Source organism: Ambystoma mexicanum, chromosome 4q, assembly GCF_040938575.1.
Source record: "Ambystoma mexicanum isolate Mex_15411 chromosome 4q, UKY_AmexF1_1, whole genome shotgun sequence".
NCBI classification, from domain to species: Eukaryota; Metazoa; Chordata; class Amphibia; order Caudata; family Ambystomatidae; genus Ambystoma; species Ambystoma mexicanum.
Window position 1 is genome coordinate 526,767,524 of NC_090928.1, and position 13,754 is coordinate 526,781,277.

General features: G+C 39.2%; 8 non-coding genes across 8 annotated transcripts; all 8 read right to left on the reverse strand.

Annotated features, from left to right (window-relative positions):
* Positions 1-1,603: 1,603 nt before the first annotated feature.
* Positions 1,604-1,676, reverse strand: TRNAK-CUU (transfer RNA lysine (anticodon CUU)). Its single transcript has one exon. It is a non-coding gene; the product is annotated as a tRNA-Lys (tRNA).
* A 1,030-nt stretch (positions 1,677-2,706) lies between these two features.
* On the reverse strand, positions 2,707-2,779 carry TRNAK-CUU (transfer RNA lysine (anticodon CUU)). Its single transcript has one exon. It is a non-coding gene; the product is annotated as a tRNA-Lys (tRNA).
* Positions 2,780-4,159: 1,380 nt separating this feature from the next.
* On the reverse strand, positions 4,160-4,232 carry TRNAK-CUU (transfer RNA lysine (anticodon CUU)). Its single transcript has one exon. It is a non-coding gene; the product is annotated as a tRNA-Lys (tRNA).
* A 2,613-nt stretch (positions 4,233-6,845) lies between these two features.
* On the reverse strand, positions 6,846-6,918 carry TRNAK-CUU (transfer RNA lysine (anticodon CUU)). The gene has a single exon. It is a non-coding gene; the product is annotated as a tRNA-Lys (tRNA).
* A 525-nt stretch (positions 6,919-7,443) lies between these two features.
* On the reverse strand, positions 7,444-7,516 carry TRNAK-CUU (transfer RNA lysine (anticodon CUU)). Its single transcript has one exon. It is a non-coding gene; the product is annotated as a tRNA-Lys (tRNA).
* Positions 7,517-7,618: 102 nt separating this feature from the next.
* Positions 7,619-7,691, reverse strand: TRNAK-CUU (transfer RNA lysine (anticodon CUU)). The gene has a single exon. It is a non-coding gene; the product is annotated as a tRNA-Lys (tRNA).
* Positions 7,692-11,945: 4,254 nt separating this feature from the next.
* On the reverse strand, positions 11,946-12,018 carry TRNAK-CUU (transfer RNA lysine (anticodon CUU)). The gene has a single exon. It is a non-coding gene; the product is annotated as a tRNA-Lys (tRNA).
* Positions 12,019-13,048: 1,030 nt separating this feature from the next.
* On the reverse strand, positions 13,049-13,121 carry TRNAK-CUU (transfer RNA lysine (anticodon CUU)). Its single transcript has one exon. It is a non-coding gene; the product is annotated as a tRNA-Lys (tRNA).
* Positions 13,122-13,754: the final 633 nt, after the last annotated feature.

Genomic DNA, 13,754 nt, shown 5'->3' on the forward strand with positions numbered 1-13,754 from the left:
AATACATTAAGGTGTGGTATTGCCCCATTACACATCATCCAGACATGCATTCATATATTGCATGTTAACAATCAAAATATTGCAAATATTGTAAAGAGACTTTCAATTTCTATTTTTTTGGTCAAAAAGCACTAAAATTTTAGTTGTTTTCGCCCAACGTGGGTTTCGCACCCACGACTCTGAGATTAAGAGTCTCATGCTCTACCGACTGAGCTAGCCGGGCTCCTTTGGATGCCTATAGTTTTCTTCCCTATCCCTGCACTGCCGTTTTCCACAGATAGGATGCTGTGTAATCATAGGCTCTGGTGGAGTTTGGAAAGAAAATACACATCAGCCAGAGGCAGAAATAGTCTAAGAAAGTATCAAACACAATTACCAGTCAATATCAGAACGCATTGAAGAATATCAGGAAATAGCCGATTAAACCTGTGTGGAAAAAAGTCTTATTTGAGTTTTCTCCACTTTATTTTATAGTAAGATGATACATACTTTTTCTTTTACAGTGAATACATTAAGGTGTGGTATTGCCCCATTACACATCATCCAGACATGCATTCATATATTGCATGTTAACAATCAAAATATTGCAAATATTGTAAAGAGACTTTCAATTTCTATTTTTTTGGTCAAAAAGCACTAAAATTTTAGTTGTTTTCGCCCAACGTGGGTTTCGCACCCACGACTCTGAGATTAAGAGTCTCATGCTCTACCGACTGAGCTAGCCGGGCTCCTTTGGATGCCTATAGTTTTCTTCCCTATCCCTGCACTGCCGCTTTCCACAGATAGGATGCTGTGTAATCATAGGCTCTGGTGGAGTTTGGAAAGAAAATACACATCAGCCAGAGGCAGAAATAGTCTAAGAAAGTATCAAACACAATTACCAGTCAATATCTGAACGCATTGAAGAATATCAGGAAATAGCCGATTAAACCTGTGTGGAAAAAAGTCTTATTTGTGTTTTCTCCACTTTATTTTATAGTAAGATGATACATACTTTTTCTTTTACAGTGAATACATTAAGGTGTGGTATTGCCCCATTACACATCATCCAGACATGCATTCATATATTGCATGTTAACAATGAAAATATTGCAAATATTGTAAAGAGACTTTCAATTTCTATTTTTTTGGTCAAAAAGCACGAAAATTTTAGTTGTTTTCGCCCAACCTTTTCTTCCCTATCCCTGCACTGCCGCTTTCCACAGATAGGATGTATTTTTTTGGTCAAAAAGCACTACAATTTTAGTTGTTTTCGCCCAACGTGGGGCTCGAGCCCACGACCCTGAGATTAAGAGTCTCATGCTCTACCGACTGAGCTAGCCGGGCTCCTTTGGATGCTTATAGTTTTCTTCCCTATCCCTGCACTGCCGTTTTCCACAGATAGGATGTATTTTTTTGGTCAAAAAGCACTATAATTTTAGTTGTTTTCGCCCAACGTGGGGCTCGAACCCACGACCCTGAGATTAAGAGTCTCATGCTCTACCGACTAAGCTAGCCGGGCTCCTTTGGATGCCTATAGTTTTCTTCCCTATCCCTGCACTGCCGTTTTCCACAGATAGGATGTATTTTTTTGGTCAAAAAGCAGTACAATTTTAGTTGTTTTCGCCCAACGTGGGGCTCGAACCCACGACCCTGAGATTAAGAGTCTCATGCTCTACCGACTGAGCTAGCCGGGCTCCTTTGGATGCCTATAGTTTTCTTCCCTATCCCTGCACTGCCGCTTTCCACAGATAGGATGCTGTGTAATCATAGGCTCTGGTGGAGTTTGGAAAGAAAATACACATCAGCCAGAGGCAGAAATAGTCTAAGAAAGTATCAAACACAATTACCAGTCAATATCAGAACGCATTGAAGAATATCAGGAAATAGCCGATTAAACCTGTGTGGAAAAAAGTCTTATTTGTGTTTTCTCCACTTTATTTTATAGTAAGATGATACATACTTTTTCTTTTACAGTGAATACATTAAGGTGTGGTATTGCCCCATTACACATCATCCAGACATGCATTCATATATTGCATGTTAACAATCAAAATATTGCAAATATTGTAAAGAGACTTTCAATTTCTATTTTTTTGGTCAAAAAGCATTAAAATTTTAGTTGTTTTCGCCCAACGTGGGGCTCGCACCCACGACCGTGAGATTAAGAGTCTCATGCTCTACCGACTGAGCTAGCCGGGCTCCTTTGGAGGCCTATAGTTTTCTTCCCTATCCCTGCACTGCCGCTTTCCACAGATAGGATGCTGTGTAATCATAGGCTCTGGTGGAGTTTGGAAAGAAAATACACATCAGCCAGAGGCAGAAATAGTCTAAGAAAGTATCAAACACAATTACCAGTCAATATCAGAACGCATTGAAGAATATCAGGAAATAGCCGATTAAACCTGTGTGGAAAAAAGTCTTATTTGTGTTTTCTCCACTTTATTTTATAGTAAGATGATACATACTTTTTCTTTTACAGTGAATACATTAAGGTGTGGTATTGCCCCATTACACATCATCCAGACATGCATTCATATATTGCATGTTAACAATGAAAATATTGCAAATATTGTAAAGAGACTTTCAATTTCTATTTTTTTGGTCAAAAAGCACGAAAACTTTAGTTGTTTTCGCCCAACGTTTTCTTCCCTATCCCTGCACTGCCGCTTTCCACAGATAGGATGTATTTTTTTGGTCAAAAAGCACTACAATTTTAGTTGTTTTCGCCCAACGTGGGGCTCGAACCCACGACCCTGAGATTAAGAGTCTCATGCTCTACCGACTGAGCTAGCCGGGCTCCTTTGGATGCCTATAGTTTTCTTCCCTATCCCTGCACTGCCGCTTTCCACAGATAGGATGCTGTGTAATCATAGGCTCTGGTGGAGTTTGGAAAGAAAATACACATCAGCCAGAGGCAGAAATAGTCTAAGAAAGTATCAAACACAATTACCAGTCAATATCAGAACGCATTGAAGAATATCAGGAAATAGCCGATTAAACCTGTGTGGAAAAAAGTCTTATTTGTGTTTTCTCCACTTTATTTTATAGTAAGATGATACATACTTTTTCTTCTACAGTGAATACATTAAGGTGTGGTATTGCCCCATTACACATCATCCAGACATGCATTCATATATTGCATGTTAACAATGAAAATATTGCAAATATTGTAAAGAGACTTTCAATTTCTATTTTTTTGGTCAAAAAGCACTAACATTTTAGTTGTTTTCGCCCAACGTGGGGCTCAAACCCACGACCCTGAGATTAAGAGTCTCATGCTCTACCGACTGAGCTAGCCGGGCTCCTTTGGATGCCTATAGTTTTCTTCCCTATCCCTGCACTGCCGTTTTCCACAGATAGGATGCTGTGTAATCATAGGCTCTGGTGGAGTTTGGAAAGAAAATACACATCAGCCAGAGGCAGAAATAGTCTAAGAAAGTATCAAACACAATTACCAGTCAATATCCGAACGCATTGAAGAATATCAGGAAATAGCCGATTAAACCTGTGTGGAAAAAAGTCTTATTTGTGTTTTCTCCACTTTATTTTATAGTAAGATGATACATACTTTTTCTTTTACAGTGAATACATTAAGGTGTGGTATTGCCCCATTACACATCATCCAGACATGCATTCATATATTGCATGTTAACAATGAAAATATTGCAAATATTGTAAAGAGACTTTCAATTTCTATTTTTTTGGTCAAAAAGCACGAAAATTTTAGTTGTTTTCGCCCAACCTTTTCTTCCCTATCCCTGCACTGCCGCTTTCCACAGATAGGATGTATTTTTTTGGTCAAAAAGCACTACAATTTTAGTTGTTTTCGCCCAACGTGGGGCTCGAGCCCACGACCCTGAGATTAAGAGTCTCATGCTCTACCGACTGAGCTAGCCGGGCTCCTTTGGATGCTTATAGTTTTCTTCCCTATCCCTGCACTGCCGTTTTCCACAGATAGGATGTATTTTTTTGGTCAAAAAGCACTATAATTTTAGTTGTTTTCGCCCAACGTGGGGCTCGAACCCACGACCCTGAGATTAAGAGTCTCATGCTCTACCGACTAAGCTAGCCGGGCTCCTTTGGATGCCTATAGTTTTCTTCCCTATCCCTGCACTGCCGTTTTCCACAGATAGGATGTATTTTTTTGGTCAAAAAGCAGTACAATTTTAGTTGTTTTCGCCCAACGTGGGGCTCGAACCCACGACCCTGAGATTAAGAGTCTCATGCTCTACCGACTGAGCTAGCCGGGCTCCTTTGGATGCCTATAGTTTTCTTCCCTATCCCTGCACTGCCGCTTTCCACAGATAGGATGCTGTGTAATCATAGGCTCTGGTGGAGTTTGGAAAGAAAATACACATCAGCCAGAGGCAGAAATAGTCTAAGAAAGTATCAAACACAATTACCAGTCAATATCCGAACGCATTGAAGAATATCAGGAAATAGCCGATTAAACCTGTGTGGAAAAAAGTCTTATTTGTGTTTTCTCCACTTTATTTTATAGTAAGATGATACATACTTTTTCTTTTACAGTGAATACATTAAGGTGTGGTATTGCCCCATTACACATCATCCAGAAATGCATTCATATATTGTATGTTAACAATGAAAATATTGCAAATATTGTAAAGAGACTTTCAATTTCTATTTTTTTGGTCAAAAAGCACTAAAATTTTAGTTGTTTTCGCCCAACGTGGGGCTCGCACCCACGACCCTGAGATTAAGAGTCTCATGCTCTACCGACTGAGCTAGCCGGGCTCCTTTGGATGCCTATAGTTTTCTTCCCTATCCCTGCCGTTTTCCACAGATAGGATGTATTTTTTTGGTCAAAAAGTCCTACAATTTTAGTTGTTTTTGCCCAACGTGGGGCTCGAACCCACAACCCTGAGATTAAGAGTCTCATGCTCTACCGACTGAGCTAGCCGGGCTCCTTTGGATACCTATAGTTTTCTTCCCTATCCCTGCACTGCCGTTTTCCACAGATAGGATGCTGTGTAATCATAGGCTCTGGTGGAGTTTGGAAAGAAAATACACATCAGCCAGAGGCAGAAATAGTCTAAGAAAGTATCAAACACAATTACCAGTCAATATCAGAACGCATTGAGGAATATCAGGAAATAGCTGATTAAACCTGTGTGGAAAAAAGTCTTATTTGTGTTTTCTCCACTTTATTTTATAGTAAGATGATACATACTTTTTCTTTTACAGTGAATACATTAAGGTGTGGTATTGCCCCATTACACATCATCCAGACATGCATTCATATATTGCATGTTAACAATCAAAATATTGCAAATATTGTAAAGAGAATTTCAATTTCTATTTTTTTGGTCAAAAAGCATTAAAATTTTAGTTGTTTTCGCCCAACGTGGGGCTCGCACCCACGACCCTGAGATTAAGATTTCCATGCTCTACCGACTGAGCTAGCCGGGCTCCTTTGGATACCTATAGTTTTCTTCCCTATCCCTGCACTGCCGTTTTCCACAGATAGGATGCTGTGTAATCATAGGCTCTGGTGGAGTTTGGAAAGAAAATACACATCAGCCAGAGGCAGAAATAGTCTAAGAAAGTATCAAACACAATTACCAGTCAATATCAGAACGCATTGAAGAATATCAGGAAATAGCTGATTAAACCTGTGTGGAAAAAAGTCTTATTTGTGTTTTCTCCACTTTATTTTATAGTAAGATGATACATACTTTTTCTTTTACAGTGAATACATTAAGGTGTGGTATTGCCCCATTACACATCATCCAGACATGCATTCATATATTGCATGTTAACAATCAAAATATTGCAAATATTGTAAAGAGACTTTCAATTTCTATTTTTTTGGTCAAAAAGCATTAAAATTTTAGTTGTTTTCGCCCAACGTGGGGCTCGCACCCACGACCCTGAGATTAAGAGTCTCATGCTCTACCGACTGAGCTAGCCGGGCTCCTTTGAATGCCTATAGTTTTCTTCCCTATCCCTGCACTGCCGTTTTCCACAGATAGGATGCTGTGTAATCATAGGCTCTGGTGGAGTTTTGAAAGAAAATACACATCAGCCAGAGGCAGAAATAGTCTAAGAAAGTATCAAACACAATTACCAGTCAATATCAGAACGCATTGAAGAATATCAGGAAATAGCCGATTAAACCTGTGTGGAAAAAAGTCTTATTTGAGTTTTCTCCACTTTCTTTTATAGTAAGATGATACATACTTTTTCTTTTACAGTGAATACATTAAGGTGTGGTATTGCCCCATTACACATCATCCAGACATGCATTCATATATTGCATGTTAACAATCAAAATATTGCAAATATTGTAAAGAGACTTTCAATTTCTATTTTTTTGGTCAAAAAGCACTAAAATTTTAGTTGTTTTCGCCCAACGTGGGTTTCGCACCCACGACCCTGAGATTAAGAGTCTCATGCTCTACCGACTGAGCTAGCCGGGCTCCTTTGGATGCCTATAGTTTTCTTCCCTATCCCTGCACTGCCGCTTCCCACAGATAGGATGCTGTGTAATCATAGGCTCTGGTGGAGTTTGGAAAGAAAATACACATCAGCCAGAGGCAGAAATAGTCTAAGAAAGTATCAAACACAATTACCAGTCAATATCAGAACGCATTGAAGAATATCAGGAAATAGCCGATTAAACCTGTGTGGAAAAAAGTCTTATTTGTGTTTTCTCCACTTTATTTTATAGTAAGATGATGCATACTTTTTCTTTTACAGTGAATACATTAAGGTATGGTATTGCCCCATTACACATCATCCAGACATGCATTCATATATTGCATGTTAACAATGAAAATATTGCAAAGAGACTTTCAATTTCTATTTTTTTGGTCAAAAAGCACTAAAATTTTAGTTGTTTTCGCCCAACGTGGGGCTCGAACCCACGACCCTGAGATTAAGAGTCTCATGCTCTACCGACTGAGCTAGCCGGGCTCTTTTGGATGCCTATAGTTTTCTTCCCTATCCCTGCACTGCCGCTTTCCACAGATAGGATGCTGTGTAATCATAGGCTCTGGTGGAGTTTGGAAAGAAAATACACATCAGCCAGAGGCAGAAATAGTCTAAGAAAGTATCAAACACAATTACCAGTCAATATCAGAACGCATTGAAGAATATCAGGAAATAGCCGATTAAACCTGTGTGGAAAAAAGTCTTATTTGTGTTTTCTCCACTTTATTTTATAGTAAGATGATACATACTTTTTCTTTTACAGCGAATACATTAAGGTGTGGTATTGCCCCATTACACATCATCCAGACATGCATTCATATATTGCATGTTAACAATGAAAATATTGCAAATATTGTAAAGAGACTTTCAATTTCTATTTTTTTGGTCAAAAAGCACGAAAATGTTAGTTGTTTTCACCCAACGTTTTCTTCCCTATCCCTGCACTGCCGCTTTCCACAGATAGGATGTATTTTTTTGGTCAAAAAGCACTACAATTTTAGTTGTTTTCGCCCAACGTGGGGCTCGAACCCACGACCCTGAGATTAAGAGTCTCATGCTCTACCGACTGAGCTAGCCGGGCTCTTTTGGATGCCTATAGTTTTCTTCCCTATCCCTGCACTGCCGTTTTCCACAGATAGGATGTATTGTTTTGGTCAAAAAGCACTACAATTTTAGTTGTTTTCGCCCAACGTGGGGCTCGAACCCACGACCCTGAGATTAAGAGTCTCATGCTCTACCGACTGAGCTAGCCGGGCTCCTTTGGATGCCTATAGTTTTCTTCCCTATCCCTGCACTGCCGTTTTCCACAGATAGGATGCTGTGTAATCATAGGCTCTGGTGGAGTTTGGAAAGAAAATACACATCAGCCAGAGGCAGAAATAGTCTAAGAAAGTATCAAACACAATTACCAGTCAATATCCGAACGCATTGAAGAATATCAGGAAATAGCCGATTAAACCTGTGTGGAAAAAAGTCTTATTTGTGTTTTCTCCACTTTATTTTATAGTAAGATGATACATACTTTTTCTTTTACAGTGAATACATTAAGGTGTGGTATTGCCCCATTACACATCATCCAGACATGCATTCATATATTGCATGTTAACAATGAAAATATTGCAAATATTGTAAAGAGACTTTCAATTTCTATTTTTTTGGTCAAAAAGCACGAAAATTTTAGTTGTTTTCGCCCAACGTGGGGCTTGAACCCCCCACCCTGAGATTAAGAGTCTCATGCTCTACCGACTGAGCTAGCCGGGCTCTTTTGGATGCCTATAGTTTTCTTCCCTATCCCTGCACTGCCGCTTTCCACAGATAGGATGCTGTGTAATCATAGGCTCTGGTGGAGTTTGGAAAGAAAATACACATCAGCCAGAGGCAGAAATAGTCTAAGAAAGTATCAAACACAATTACCAGTCAATATCAGAAAGCATTGAAGAATATCAGGAAATAGCCGATTAAACATGTGTGGAAAAAAGTCTTATTTGTGTTTTCTCCACTTTATTTTATAGTAAGATGATACATACTTTTTCTTTTACAGTGAATACATTAAGGTGTGGTATTGCCCCATTACACATCATCCAGACATGCATTCATATATTGCATGTTAACAATGAAAATATTGCAAATATTGTAAAGAGACTTTCAATTTCTATTTTTTGGTCAAAAAGCACTAAAATTTTAGTTGTTTTTGCCCAACGTGGGGCTCAAACCCACGACCCTGAGATTAAGAGTCTCATGCTCTACCGACTGAGCTAGCCGGGCTCCTTTGGATGCCTATAGTTTTCTTCCCTATCCCTGCACTGCCGTTTTCCACAGATAGGATGTATTTTTTTGGTCAAAAAGTCCTACAATTTTAGTTGTTTTCGCCCAACGTGGGGCTCGAACCCACAACCCTGAGATTAAGAGTCTCATGCTCTACCGACTGAGCTAGCCGGGCTCCTTTGGATGCCTATAGTTTTCTTCCCTATCCCTGCACTGCCGTTTTCCACAGATAGGATGCATTTTTTTGGTCAAAAAGTCCTACAATTTTAGTTGTTTTCGCCCAACGTGGGGCTCGAACCCACAACCCTGAGATTAAGAGTCTCATGCTCTACCGACTGAGCTAGCCGGGCTCCTTTGGATACCTATAGTTTTCTTCCCTATCCCTGCACTGCCATTTTCCACAGATAGGATGCTGTGTAATCATAGGCTCTGGTGGAGTTTGGAAAGAAAATACACATCAGCCAGAGGCAGAAATAGTCTAAGAAAGTATCAAACACAATTACCAGTCAATATCAGAACGCATTGAAGAATATCAGGAAGTAGCTGATTAAACCTGTGTGGAAAAAAGTCTTATTTGTGCTTTCTCCACTTTATTTTATAGTAAGATGATACATACTTTTTCTTTTACAGTGAATACATTAAGGTGTGGTATTGCCCCATTACACATCATCCAGACATGCATTCATATATTGCATGTTAACAATCAAAATATTGCAAATATTGTAAAGAGAATTTCAATTTCTATTTTTTTGGTCAAAAAGCATTAAAATTTTAGTTGTTTTCGCCCAACGTGGGGCTCGCACCCACGACCCTGAGATTAAGATTCTCATGCTCTACCGACTGAGCTAGCTGGGCTCCTTTGGATACCTATAGTTTTCTTCCCTATCCCTGCACTGCCGTTTTCCACAGATAGGATGCTGTGTAATCATAGGCTCTGGTGGAGTTTGGAAAGAAAATACACATCAGCCAGAGGCAGAAATAGTCTAAGAAAGTATCAAACACAATTACCAGTCAATATCAGAACGCATTGAAGAATATCAGGAAATAGCTGATTAAACCTGTGTGGAAAAAAGTCTTATTTGTGTTTTCTCCACTTTATTTTATAGTAAGATGATACATACTTTTTCTTTTACAGTGAATACATTAAGGTGTGGTATTGCCCCATTACACATCATCCAGACATGCATTCATATATTGCAAGTTAACAATCAAAATATTGCAAATATTGTAAAGAGACTTTCAATTTCTATTTTTTTGGTCAAAAAGCATTAAAATTTTAGTTGTTTTCGCCCAACGTGGGGCTCGCACCCACGACCCTGAGATTAAGAGTCTCATGCTCTACCGACTGAGCTAGCCGGGCTTCTTTGGATGCCTATAGTTTTCTTCCCTATCCCTGCACTGCCGTTTTCCACAGATAGGATGCTGTGTAATCATAGGCTCTGGTGGAGTTTGGAAAGAAAATACACATCAGCCAGAGGCAGAAATAGTCTAAGAAAGTATCAAACACAATTACCAGTCAATATCAGAACGCATTGAAGAATATCAGGAAATAGCCGATTAAACCTGTGTGGAAAAAAGTCTTATTTGAGTTTTCTCCACTTTATTTTATAGTAAGATGATACATACTTTTTCTTTTACAGTGAATACATTAAGGTGTGGTATTGCCCCATTACACATCATCCAGACATGCATTCATATATTGCATGTTAACAATCAAAATATTGCAAATATTGTAAAGAGACTTTCAATTTCTATTTTTTTGGTCAAAAAGCACTAAAATTTTAGTTGTTTTCGCCCAACGTGGGTTTCGCACCCACGACTCTGAGATTAAGAGTCTCATGCTCTACCGACTGAGCTAGCCGGGCTCCTTTGGATGCCTATAGTTTTCTTCCCTATCCCTGCACTGCCGTTTTCCACAGATAGGATGCTGTGTAATCATAGGCTCTGGTGGAGTTTGGAAAGAAAATACACATCAGCCAGAGGCAGAAATAGTCTAAGAAAGTATCAAACACAATTACCAGTCAATATCAGAACGCATTGAAGAATATCAGGAAATAGCCGATTAAACCTGTGTGGAAAAAAGTCTTATTTGAGTTTTCTCCACTTTATTTTATAGTAAGATGATACATACTTTTTCTTTTACAGTGAATACATTAAGGTGTGGTATTGCCCCATTACACATCATCCAGACATGCATTCATATATTGCATGTTAACAATCAAAATATTGCAAATATTGTAAAGAGACTTTCAATTTCTATTTTTTTGGTCAAAAAGCACTAAAATTTTAGTTGTTTTCGCCCAACGTGGGTTTCGCACCCACGACTCTGAGATTAAGAGTCTCATGCTCTACCGACTGAGCTAGCCGGGCTCCTTTGGATGCCTATAGTTTTCTTCCCTATCCCTGCACTGCCGCTTTCCACAGATAGGATGCTGTGTAATCATAGGCTCTGGTGGAGTTTGGAAAGAAAATACACATCAGCCAGAGGCAGAAATAGTCTAAGAAAGTATCAAACACAATTACCAGTCAATATCTGAACGCATTGAAGAATATCAGGAAATAGCCGATTAAACCTGTGTGGAAAAAAGTCTTATTTGTGTTTTCTCCACTTTATTTTATAGTAAGATGATACATACTTTTTCTTTTACAGTGAATACATTAAGGTGTGGTATTGCCCCATTACACATCATCCAGACATGCATTCATATATTGCATGTTAACAATGAAAATATTGCAAATATTGTAAAGAGACTTTCAATTTCTATTTTTTTGGTCAAAAAGCACGAAAATTTTAGTTGTTTTCGCCCAACCTTTTCTTCCCTATCCCTGCACTGCCGCTTTCCACAGATAGGATGTATTTTTTTGGTCAAAAAGCACTACAATTTTAGTTGTTTTCGCCCAACGTGGGGCTCGAGCCCACGACCCTGAGATTAAGAGTCTCATGCTCTACCGACTGAGCTAGCCGGGCTCCTTTGGATGCTTATAGTTTTCTTCCCTATCCCTGCACTGCCGTTTTCCACAGATAGGATGTATTTTTTTGGTCAAAAAGCACTATAATTTTAGTTGTTTTCGCCCAACGTGGGGCTCGAACCCACGACCCTGAGATTAAGAGTCTCATGCTCTACCGACTAAGCTAGCCGGGCTCCTTTGGATGCCTATAGTTTTCTTCCCTATCCCTGCACTGCCGTTTTCCACAGATAGGATGTATTTTTTTGGTCAAAAAGCAGTACAATTTTAGTTGTTTTCGCCCAACGTGGGGCTCGAACCCACGACCCTGAGATTAAGAGTCTCATGCTCTACCGACTGAGCTAGCCGGGCTCCTTTGGATGCCTATAGTTTTCTTCCCTATCCCTGCACTGCCGCTTTCCACAGATAGGATGCTGTGTAATCATAGGCTCTGGTGGAGTTTGGAAAGAAAATACACATCAGCCAGAGGCAGAAATAGTCTAAGAAAGTATCAAACACAATTACCAGTCAATATCAGAACGCATTGAAGAATATCAGGAAATAGCCGATTAAACCTGTGTGGAAAAAAGTCTTATTTGTGTTTTCTCCACTTTATTTTATAGTAAGATGATACATACTTTTTCTTTTACAGTGAATACATTAAGGTGTGGTATTGCCCCATTACACATCATCCAGACATGCATTCATATATTGCATGTTAACAATCAAAATATTGCAAATATTGTAAAGAGACTTTCAATTTCTATTTTTTTGGTCAAAAAGCATTAAAATTTTAGTTGTTTTCGCCCAACGTGGGGCTCGCACCCACGACCGTGAGATTAAGAGTCTCATGCTCTACCGACTGAGCTAGCCGGGCTCCTTTGGAGGCCTATAGTTTTCTTCCCTATCCCTGCACTGCCGCTTTCCACAGATAGGATGCTGTGTAATCATAGGCTCTGGTGGAGTTTGGAAAGAAAATACACATCAGCCAGAGGCAGAAATAGTCTAAGAAAGTATCAAACACAATTACCAGTCAATATCAGAACGCATTGAAGAATATCAGGAAATAGCCGATTAAACCTGTGTGGAAAAAAGTCTTATTTGTGTTTTCTCCACTTTATTTTATAGTAAGATGATACATACTTTTTCTTTTACAGTGAATACATTAAGGTGTGGTATTGCCCCATTACACATCATCCAGACATGCATTCATATATTGCATGTTAACAATGAAAATATTGCAAATATTGTAAAGAGACTTTCAATTTCTATTTTTTTGGTCAAAAAGCACGAAAAATTTAGTTGTTTTCGCCCAACGTTTTCTTCCCTATCCCTGCACTGCCGCTTTCCACAGATAGGATGTATTTTTTTGGTCAAAAAGCACTACAATTTTAGTTGTTTTCGCCCAACGTGGGGCTCGAACCCACGACCCTGAGATTAAGAGTCTCATGCTCTACCGACTGAGCTAGCCGGGCTCCTTTGGATGCCTATAGTTTTCTTCCCTATCCCTGCACTGCCGCTTTCCACAGATAGGATGCTGTGTAATCATAGGCTCTGGTGGAGTTTGGAAAGAAAATACACATCAGCCAGAGGCAGAAATAGTCTAAGAAAGTATCAAACACAATTACCAGTCAATATCAGAACGCATTGAAGAATATCAGGAAATAGCCGATTAAACCTGTGTGGAAAAAAGTCTTATTTGTGTTTTCTCCACTTTATTTTATAGTAAGATGATACATACTTTTTCTTCTACAGTGAATACATTAAGGTGTGGTATTGCCCCATTACACATCATCCAGACATGCATTCATATATTGCATGTTAACAATGAAAATATTGCAAATATTGTAAAGAGACTTTCAATTTCTATTTTTTTGGTCAAAAAGCACTAACATTTTAGTTGTTTTCGCCCAACGTGGGGCTCAAACCCACGACCCTGAGATTAAGAGTCTCATGCTCTACCGACTGAGCTAGCCGGGCTCCTTTGGATGCCTATAGTTTTCTTCCCTATCCCTGCACTGCCGTTTTCCACAGATAGGATGCTGTGTAATCATAGGCTCTGGTGGAGTTTGGAAAGAAAATACACATCAGCCAGAGGCAGAAATAGT